The 9074-nt window shown below is 38.3% G+C and overlaps 1 protein-coding gene across 4 annotated transcripts in view; it reads right to left on the bottom strand.

Moving 5' to 3' along the window:
* The window catches only part of gpat2 (glycerol-3-phosphate acyltransferase 2, mitochondrial), a 105951-nt gene that overhangs the window by 94553 nt on the left and 2324 nt on the right, over positions 1 to 9074 (bottom strand). For all 4 annotated transcript variants that reach the window (XM_035657889.1, XM_035657891.1, XM_035657888.1 and 1 more), the window contains exon 3: positions 2309 to 2374. The gene's annotated coding sequence lies outside the window, so the exon portion shown is untranslated. The remainder of the gene's footprint in view (positions 1 to 2308; positions 2375 to 9074) is intronic.

Genomic DNA, 9074 nt, shown 5'->3' with positions numbered 1-9074 from the left:
GGGGGTAGTATGTCAGTTGACTGTGGCGCACAATCAGCTCTTTGAGCTAGCACACACCCAGCAACTAAAATAAGATTATTTAAGACAGAGACTTAACAACCCTTTTTAAAATAATTAAACAGATGTCTAAATAAATGTAAAGACCCACATTCTTGGTTACACGCTTCAAGTTACTGGATAGGTTTCTGTTATGGTCTTCAATTTTGATGGTTAAATTCAGAGGAATAATAAAAAGAACAGTTTCTAAATTATTTTTATACATTACAAGAAATTTGGGACACCACAATTATATCCCAAATGATACTGGAACACACTTTTGAATTGAACTTATGAATAGCAATATCTGATTTACATTAAAGAGCTGAAAACTGAATATGTACTGAGCTGGACATTTTAGGTCAGTTCAATTAATAAATACAAGCAAGATGTAGCCTGGCACTGAGTTTTAGCTTGAGAAAATGTTTGAAGACCCTGTTAGATGAAAAATAAATTGTGATTTTTAAACAGCAGAAGGCGTTATCTACTTTTGACGTTTGCTATTTCACTCGCGTCAGTAGCTGCATCAAGTAGGTACACAATTAGTCCAAGAGTTGTTTAACAAAATTTTAACTTACTGTCCAAACCATCGACATATATATAACGATGAACAACACGACAGCTCTCCAAAAGTGAAGCCAAAACATCCTGATTGCCCCCTGGTGGCTGACTGCAGTATAGATCATAAAGCCTGCTGCTTCCGTATTAGCAGATGGGACAAAAAATCTAATTACCCACAAAGATGGTTTCTGGCATTTTAGGTAGTTCTTATCACACTGGTGTACGTTCAAGTGTTTATTTTTCTGATAAGTTTGGTTTTAATAAGCTATAAAAAGAGTTTCACATCACAATTGACAGCTGATTCCGATGAGCGGGAATTCGATACCGCAGCACCAAGCCCGATCACTACTGCAGTGACGTCATCAGCGCAAGATGGCAGCGACCATATCCGGGATATTGTTGCTTAATTTCTGTACAGTGGGAGGAAGTGGAGACATGACATCCATCTTTTATATGTTGATGGTCCCAACCTACAGATGCTTTAATCCCGCTCAGGCTTTTATTATCTTTTGATTACAAATGTTTTTAAATGGCTGATAAACTACAGGCGGTATTTCTTCTGACATTGTTTAACATTTAAAATAAACTGTGCTCAATTTTGACTATTTTCTATTAATTTCACAAGGGAAATTAGTCGCCAGGAACTTCCCTAGTATCAAGGCATTGAGAAAGACAAAGAAATCAAGGATGCACCAGTTTTGAATCAGAGGTGTGGCACCTTTTTGGCAGAGTCAGAAAATAAAGACGGTAATAAAATAAGAGACAAGAAATGGCAAGAGATGTTGATATTTTTTAAAGGACCAGTGTAAGGATTGAGTGGCATCTAGCAGTGTAGTTGCAGAATACAACTCCCTCGCTTCACCCTCCCCGACTCGTGTTAAAATAAACATCCCCACACCCAAATCCAAACAACATGTATATTACAGCGAATTCACAAGGCAAAGAAATATAGAAATGAAAGAAGTAAGACATCAGACTTTGGTAATAAGATATGACAAACGCTTTGAGACAATTGCAGCTAGCACTCACAAACACACATCCACACGCATGGACCAACTGCACGATTCCCTCACTTACGTAGAGGGAGACAGATGCAATCATTGCCTACCAGATACCATGTATCACTGCCTCAGTTCCCTTGACACAAGACACTCACAAGGCACTACACTTCAAAGGACCGCATGCATATCAAATAGGCTTCATCCCAGTTGGTTTAAAAGAACAAAATCTGAAAAATAGGGCTGTATTCATATTCTCTGTGCAAGGTTTATAGTGCTGATGCATCTGGAATAGTTGTGTACACACAAGACAGTGAGAGAGAGGGAAGCATCCTGAATGTACTACAGAGGTCACCAGAGTTCACAACTTCTTTCTTACAGATAGATATAATTTATGTATGGTAATAACTAATTTATGATAAAATATTTCAAATATAATTCCTTTTTATTTTCACACACAGAGAAACTCTCAGTAGGCCATGAAAATTCAAAGGATGTTTTTCCTCTGATAGAGATGACAGTGTACTGTTGCTATTGTGCCCTGTAATTTAGAAACTAAGTGACTTTCAGTACATTTTCCATAAAACAGCTGTGGACCCCCAACCAAGGCCTTAAGATCAACCCCAAGGGCAGCAGATCCCCCAGGAATGGGCTGTGTGTGTGTGTGTGTGTGTGTGTACTGTCGGCAAAAGGAAGAGGGATGTTTGTCCTACCTTATTCTGGAGCAGCCGCGGGGTTTGTTTGATGTGGACGACGGGTGTCTAGATGTTCAGCGTTGTCTTAAGAGAAACAAAGGACACGTTAGGAGCTTGAAATTGAGGATAGTCTTGGAGAACAATATCAAAGCATTAAGTTCATTTTAAAATCTCTGAATGAAGCCAGACAAGCCTATCAGAGTAATTGAGGGAATATCTGAAAAAACAAATCAATGATTAAATAAGGGTGTTCGAGTACTTGAATGTCTGTTCTTAGGCCAAAAGAAATCCCTTCATAATTTATTTTCTACAAAACAGGTGCACAGATGTGTCTGAGGGTGGGTGGGTGAGCACAGAAAGTTATGACACACATGAGCTTTATTTAAATGTTTGTATGAACTCTATATGGCACACACCACCCCTCTCAGCAAGGAATAAGTGTCACACAAACGATGAGATGAGAGGAAAGGAGGGATAAAGAATAAAGCCTTCAAGGAATGAAAGTGTGACATCTTCAGCGTGATTAGGTATTCACAACCAGACAAGCCAAATCAGAGGTAATAGGGAAGACATCAATGCATCAAGCAAAGACAAATGAGAGAGGAGAGGGATGAGATGTGTGGGGAGGGAGAGAAAACCTCTGACTCAGAGCTGATTTGATTGCAGTGAACAAACTCTTTTCTATCTATGACGTACACATGCACACTCTCTGATACACTGCATGACACTCTTTCAGCAAAGCAGTGAAGATGGACATTACTTCTTACTTTAATTTAGTCAATCCATTTTACTGCCAACTCTTGCTACACACTCCTCCACACACGCAGGCACTTGAAATATGGATTAGCTCATGTACCAACATGATACAGAAACAGGCTTCCCTCCTATCCTCTCCATCAGAGGGTGAAATTACATGATATCTCTGATCCTGTCAGAGCTTAAAAACATTACATTAGCTCTCTCACTTATCTCGCTTTCACCATTTCATCCTTTTTTCCTAACCTCAACCCACTCATCAGGTGAGTTTTTAATACATGTTCTTGTCAAAAAAAAAAATCTTGCAGGCAGAATATGACCTGTTACTGATTATTTTTTTATTCCTTAAGAATAAATAATGCAGCATAAAGCAGGGACATAAGAACCGTTACTTTGGTACCAAGTCAATGCCATCGGTACCAATTCTTAGTATTAAAGTATTAAATTCCATAGAAGAAAAACGCCTACTAGAACAGAAGAACAACATGGTGAAGAAACAAGTGCAGTTGTACAGTTGTTTTGAATTATTGAAGTATATAAGTACAGCCACCGTCCGCTGTCCCTTTACTCCACTCCGGTGAGCTACGTGTGCAGGAGCTGTATGTTTATTTTAGTCTGCTATGAAAATTGGGCAAATTCTTGTAAACTTGGCTACTGGCTGAGACGACCGCCAAACCAGCCCCTCTTCTCTCTACAAGCGGTACCTGCAAGCAGTGAATCACAACAGCAGCAGACAGAGTCGGACATCTGCACTCTAGTTGAATTAGAGTCTGCATCAGTCTGTCCATGCATCTATCAATCATACACCGTGCTAGGTTGCTAAAGGGATTGTTTGTTGTGGATAAAATGTTTAAGATAGCAACACTAAGATCAGGTGGGACTTCAGATAGGTCAATTGCTATGGACAAGGTAAATGAATGTTCTTCAAGACTACAGACTCCAGCTTTATTGTCCGTTTATTTGTTTGAGTCCATACGAAACAAGCTTATTTGAAGCTGTGTACATAAGGATGGGGATGTATGGTTGAGAAACCCTTACTGTAATTTTCTTTCTGTGAGGCTAATAATTTGTCTGCTCTGATCATTCTCAAAATATTTACAGTGGACGCTGTCATCTGTCCATGTTTTTTGAAAAACAATCTCCTTAAAGCAGCAGCAGCACAACCCATCAGAGAGGAAGCTTATCTCGAGGATTTATACTTCCAGTAGTGCTGCATACAGGATGTAAATGTATATCTACAGATTTATGGAGACAGGAGGGAAATAAAATTATTGTATCTTTGCATTACAGTCCATACATTTGGCGGTAAGAGAGCCCTGCAGGACACTAACTCATATGAAATGTGGTTTTACCTCTGCTGAATCCATGCAAAACTGTACTGATTTCTATGTCATCTACCTGAGGAAGAATGCTACCATAATACCAACGATAATTATCATCATCATCATCATCATGTTACTCTGTAATAACCCTGTGGCCCTTTGCTGTGTGTTGTTCCCCCCTCTCTCTTTACCCCCTTTCTGTATATCTTCAGCTGTCCTGTCAATGAAAGGCCCCAAAAATATCTTTAAAAAAAGATGTTGTATCGTGTTGCTGCAAAATCTATCTGCAATTTACAACACTGTGACAAGCAGCACAAAGAGAGAGAGAGGAAGAACTCTCAGCAAAGCCTCTTATTGGTTGATGATTTATTGTTTAACATGTTAAAGAATATTTAACTTAAATAAAGTTAGTTAACAGCTGTTGCAAATTCTGTGCACAATCCACATAGAAACGGTCTATTTTCATTCCAGCTCGAAAATTCACTATATTGGCTGCCATATTGGTAATCAGTGAATTTACCCTCTCTAAAAATTGGCATCGGCTTTAAAACTGCAATATCGGTGGGGCTCTAATTACAGCCCCAAATGCTTGATGTTTATCAGCTTGTTGGTGCTCTAATAATTATGGTCCTGTCCAAAGAGACACCATATGCTTTAAGCCTGACCTCTGGGTATTTGTGTATTCCAGTTATTGAACTTCATCAGCTCTGCATGAAATTTAAGTTCTGTGGGGTCTAATCGCAGCAGCTGCAATTTCAGCTACCAGTAAGCTTTGAATCCAGGCTGAACGCTGTCTTCATATGGTTTAAAGTAATGGTGGTGTAGGCTGGGGAATGTGTTGTTTATTACAAGACACCTGCTATGATTTGGCATTGGCTAAAATACTGTTCAAAAAGATGAGTGTAGTGTACTCTTATGACTCTACTTAACTGCACTAATAATTATGTCTTTAAAAGGATGAAAGTGGCTGTTAAAAACACTTCTTAATATCTAATTTTCAGCCTTGTCAAACGTATCTCCACAAGACAAAACAGTGTTTTTTCTCCAATGGTGCCATTTGGTGCAGCTTTATGATTTGATTTAAGGTGACATAATGACATTTTCATTATTTATGATTCTGTGGCAGCCGCGATAAAACTGACACATATGGTGCCATGTAGGGGAAACACTGATGTCAGTGTAGATTCTTGAATCTCCAAAGTCACTTTTACCACGTGAGTTTTTAATTTCCAAATCACTTCTACCATATTACTGAATTATTAAAACACTTCTGGCTCGCAAGTTCACTTTTAACCTATCGTGACGTCTCCCATTGGTTTATGTGGAACAGTTTTGAAGCCTTGAGTTTGGCATTATGCTTGTAGCCATGACGATTTGTACTTTGTACGTACTGTGAGTTGAGCTGCGTACATTGACTTGTGTGCAGCAGTAAAACAACGGCAGCTCGCCTGGTATTACAGCCAAGCAGTACACTAAAATATGTTATTAACTATTTAAGGTAAGAAATAGGCAATGCAGTAACAGAATCATGATTCATATTTGATCAGCACTGTTTGACAGTTTAATCTGAGTTTCGTGCAGCACGCTGGACTGAGAGTGACTTATCACAAGGTAGCCACGACCAAAAGCACACCTTGCTGTATCATCTATTTTATTCTAAATTATACCAAAACCATTATATTGCAGCACATCGAGCTGCCACCTGCTGGCCATTACACAGAATGCAGATTTAAGACACATCGGCTTCTATTGCTATATAAATAAACAACGCTCAACTTATACGTTTTATTCTGTTCTGCATGAACTGAAACAAGTGTTAACCTGGAAAGAGGGAAAACTTAAAATGTGCTTTGGAAAATGGGCAGCAGCAAGTAGGGTTAGGTATTGTTTAGGGCTGTCCCTGACTAAAGATTTTCCTAGGCAACTAGTAGTCGTTAGTTAAAGCCAATTGTCGACTAGTCGTCGCATTTTTATGATATTAATGTAATTATCTAAATATATAAAATATATTTCAACAGCCACCTGTTAAATACTAACGGAAAAAGCAGTAATAATTCTGTATGTGTCAAAAACAACCAGAAAGAGACTGAACATTTACTTAATTTATTTTAACAGAGTATAACATTACATAAGTATTTATAGTTATTACTTTGTACTGTTTATAGTACACTGTGTATAGAACAGGGGCCACAGAGTGAAAGAGGCGTGTCCTTTATAGGGTTGACTGGTACATAACTAAAATATTATCTCTGTCAGACTTGCACTCTGACTTATTTATTAAGTACTCTGAGTTTGATGTTTTGTTCCAGATATTTATTTAGGCGTGCAATACTCTTATTACATTGACTTAGATGTTCAGTTCAATAGTCACACTGTTAAAGTCAAAGATTAAAAGTGAAACCACACCACAACTTCTCTGTCTTTTGTCATAGCCTCTCAAGACTCAAAACCTTTGTAATTGTTTCTTACAATGCAATTCCTTCAGTCGTCTGGTGATATGAGAAAGTTGCTCAGGCTATACACAATACTCCCATACTGTGACATAATTCGGTCACAGCGTCAGTGTTTCTTTCCTTAATTCCTCTCTCCACAAAATTCTAATAACATGCATTATTGCATTATATGTATTAGAAGAGGAGGAATGGGGGAACAACAAGACAGACAGGTCTAGAGGAAAAAGGCAAAACATACTGAAGGAGTGAAAAAATGTTGGAGGTGTGACAGCAAGGCACAGAGACAAATTTGGAGGCACTAGACTGTAAGGTCTCTCAGACAAACCATGTGAGGCCAAGCCTCAGTCACCAACAATATATTCCTCTCAACCAGTACATGATTAAATCAGACTACAGTGTTCACTAGCCAAGGCTGTTTTGATGGTGAAGATGATTAATATACATTAAGATCTTTCACTCCCACCCATTTTCCTTAATAATTAAAACATTGTTAAATAATTCATTAGAAAGATTTTTTTCTTCTCACATGCTGTTCATATCACAGTATGGTCTTATGATAGTGGATCCTAATCACTTAATTTTTTCTGACATGGTTTGGGGTGTTAAGGACAAGATACACTGAGATCACTGTGCTTATAGGCTTATAGTCCTACACTGTTCATCCAATATGGATGTGATCAACCTTAAAGCCAAACTTAATGGTCCGTGTCTCATTTCAAATCCAGTGGACTATGCCTAAACCACCATGCAGGCGACTATAAAGCTTCAAATAGACACCCTATATATATCATATGAACATGAAATCTGCTTAGGGATGCATGATACCGGCATGTCATCAGCCGATAATGGCTTTAAAATGAAACATCATATATATATATATGTGTTTAGCCTAGTTAATGGTTATTTTATGTATACTTAAAGTAGCCATTGTGTAGTAAAATGGTCCCTATTAGTGTAACTATTATATATGATGTTTTTGCATTAATGTGTATGTTGCATGTTTACTTTACTGTAGATGTTTAAGATTCAGCTCATTTTTTATACTACTACGCATTTACTGTTGGGTAGTTTTTAGCCTTGTTGCCCTACATTTTGGCCGATAAGTGATCTTGCCCTAAAAAAGACTTAATCCAAGGCCTGCAATGTTAATCAGTGTTATTTCAGTTGGCTTTAAATGCTGTACAGTTGTAGAATACACTTACTTTCACATGACCCCAGTGGAGAGAGATGACACTTATTTACTTGTTTTGCAACGTGTGAAATAGGTCACATTTGCCCAGCTTGCTGTCAGGATTGTCTCAGGGAGAGCAACATCCACTGACATTAATATTGTTAATTTCACTATAAGAGAGACTTGATGTTCTCTGCAATTAGGTAAAAAAGAAATATGGGCACGTATCGCCATCGACAATCAGCCAAAATGAGCTGGAAAATATGGGCAAAATTCCAATATCATGCATCCCTAAACACTACAAATTAAATTACCCATCTTAAGAACTGCCATCCCGATCATTACGATTAATTTGTGAAGAACAAATAGAAACATGTACCAGCGAGAAACATCCCCCAGGACCAAAGGTATCACTCAGAAACTAATTGAGAGTATTGATCTGGACAACCACCTGATGTTAGGATTTGTGGAATACACTGAGCCACACACACAACATGATTCCCAAGTCGCAGCAATTTTTTGGATGTGGCCTTATCTAAGTTGCAATCTGTCATCCTATTTTTGAATTAATGTATGCATTTAATGTATTATTGAGTTTAAGCAATGGTCTGTAGGGCACATGTAACCTACAATGTTCTTCCAGTTGACTTTGATTAATGTACATTTGTAAAATGCACTACTTTCGCATGATCCATGTGGACAGAGATTACATTCATTTACTTATTTTACAACTTAAGAAGTGGGTCACATTTGCCCTGCTTGCTGTCAGGACTGTCTTAGGGAGAGCAACATCCAAGCCTGTTAGAGCAGAATTAATTTTACAGTTTGAATGTGAATGTGTGAATTTAGTTGATGTCTGTATCTGCAAGTGGGCCATCATAGTAAGAGTAGACATAATATGAGCTGAAGTGCTAAACGTTTACGTCAGGCTGACGTTCAAGCGCACAAGCGTGCAAACACAAAATGACCGAGGCAGGTAAAACCCCGCTCAGCAAGCCGTCCTAACTAAAGTCTGATGTCTGGAACCATTTCAACAAAGGACAAAGAGCTGGAAAAAACAAAGTGGTTTGCCAGATCTGCCA

The sequence above is a fragment of the Morone saxatilis genome, unplaced genomic scaffold (assembly GCF_004916995.1).
Source record: "Morone saxatilis isolate NCDOM2014 unplaced genomic scaffold, NCSU_SB_2.0 Contig16, whole genome shotgun sequence".
NCBI classification, from domain to species: Eukaryota; Metazoa; Chordata; class Actinopteri; family Moronidae; genus Morone; species Morone saxatilis.
This window is presented reverse-complemented; position numbering and strand designations above follow the sequence as displayed.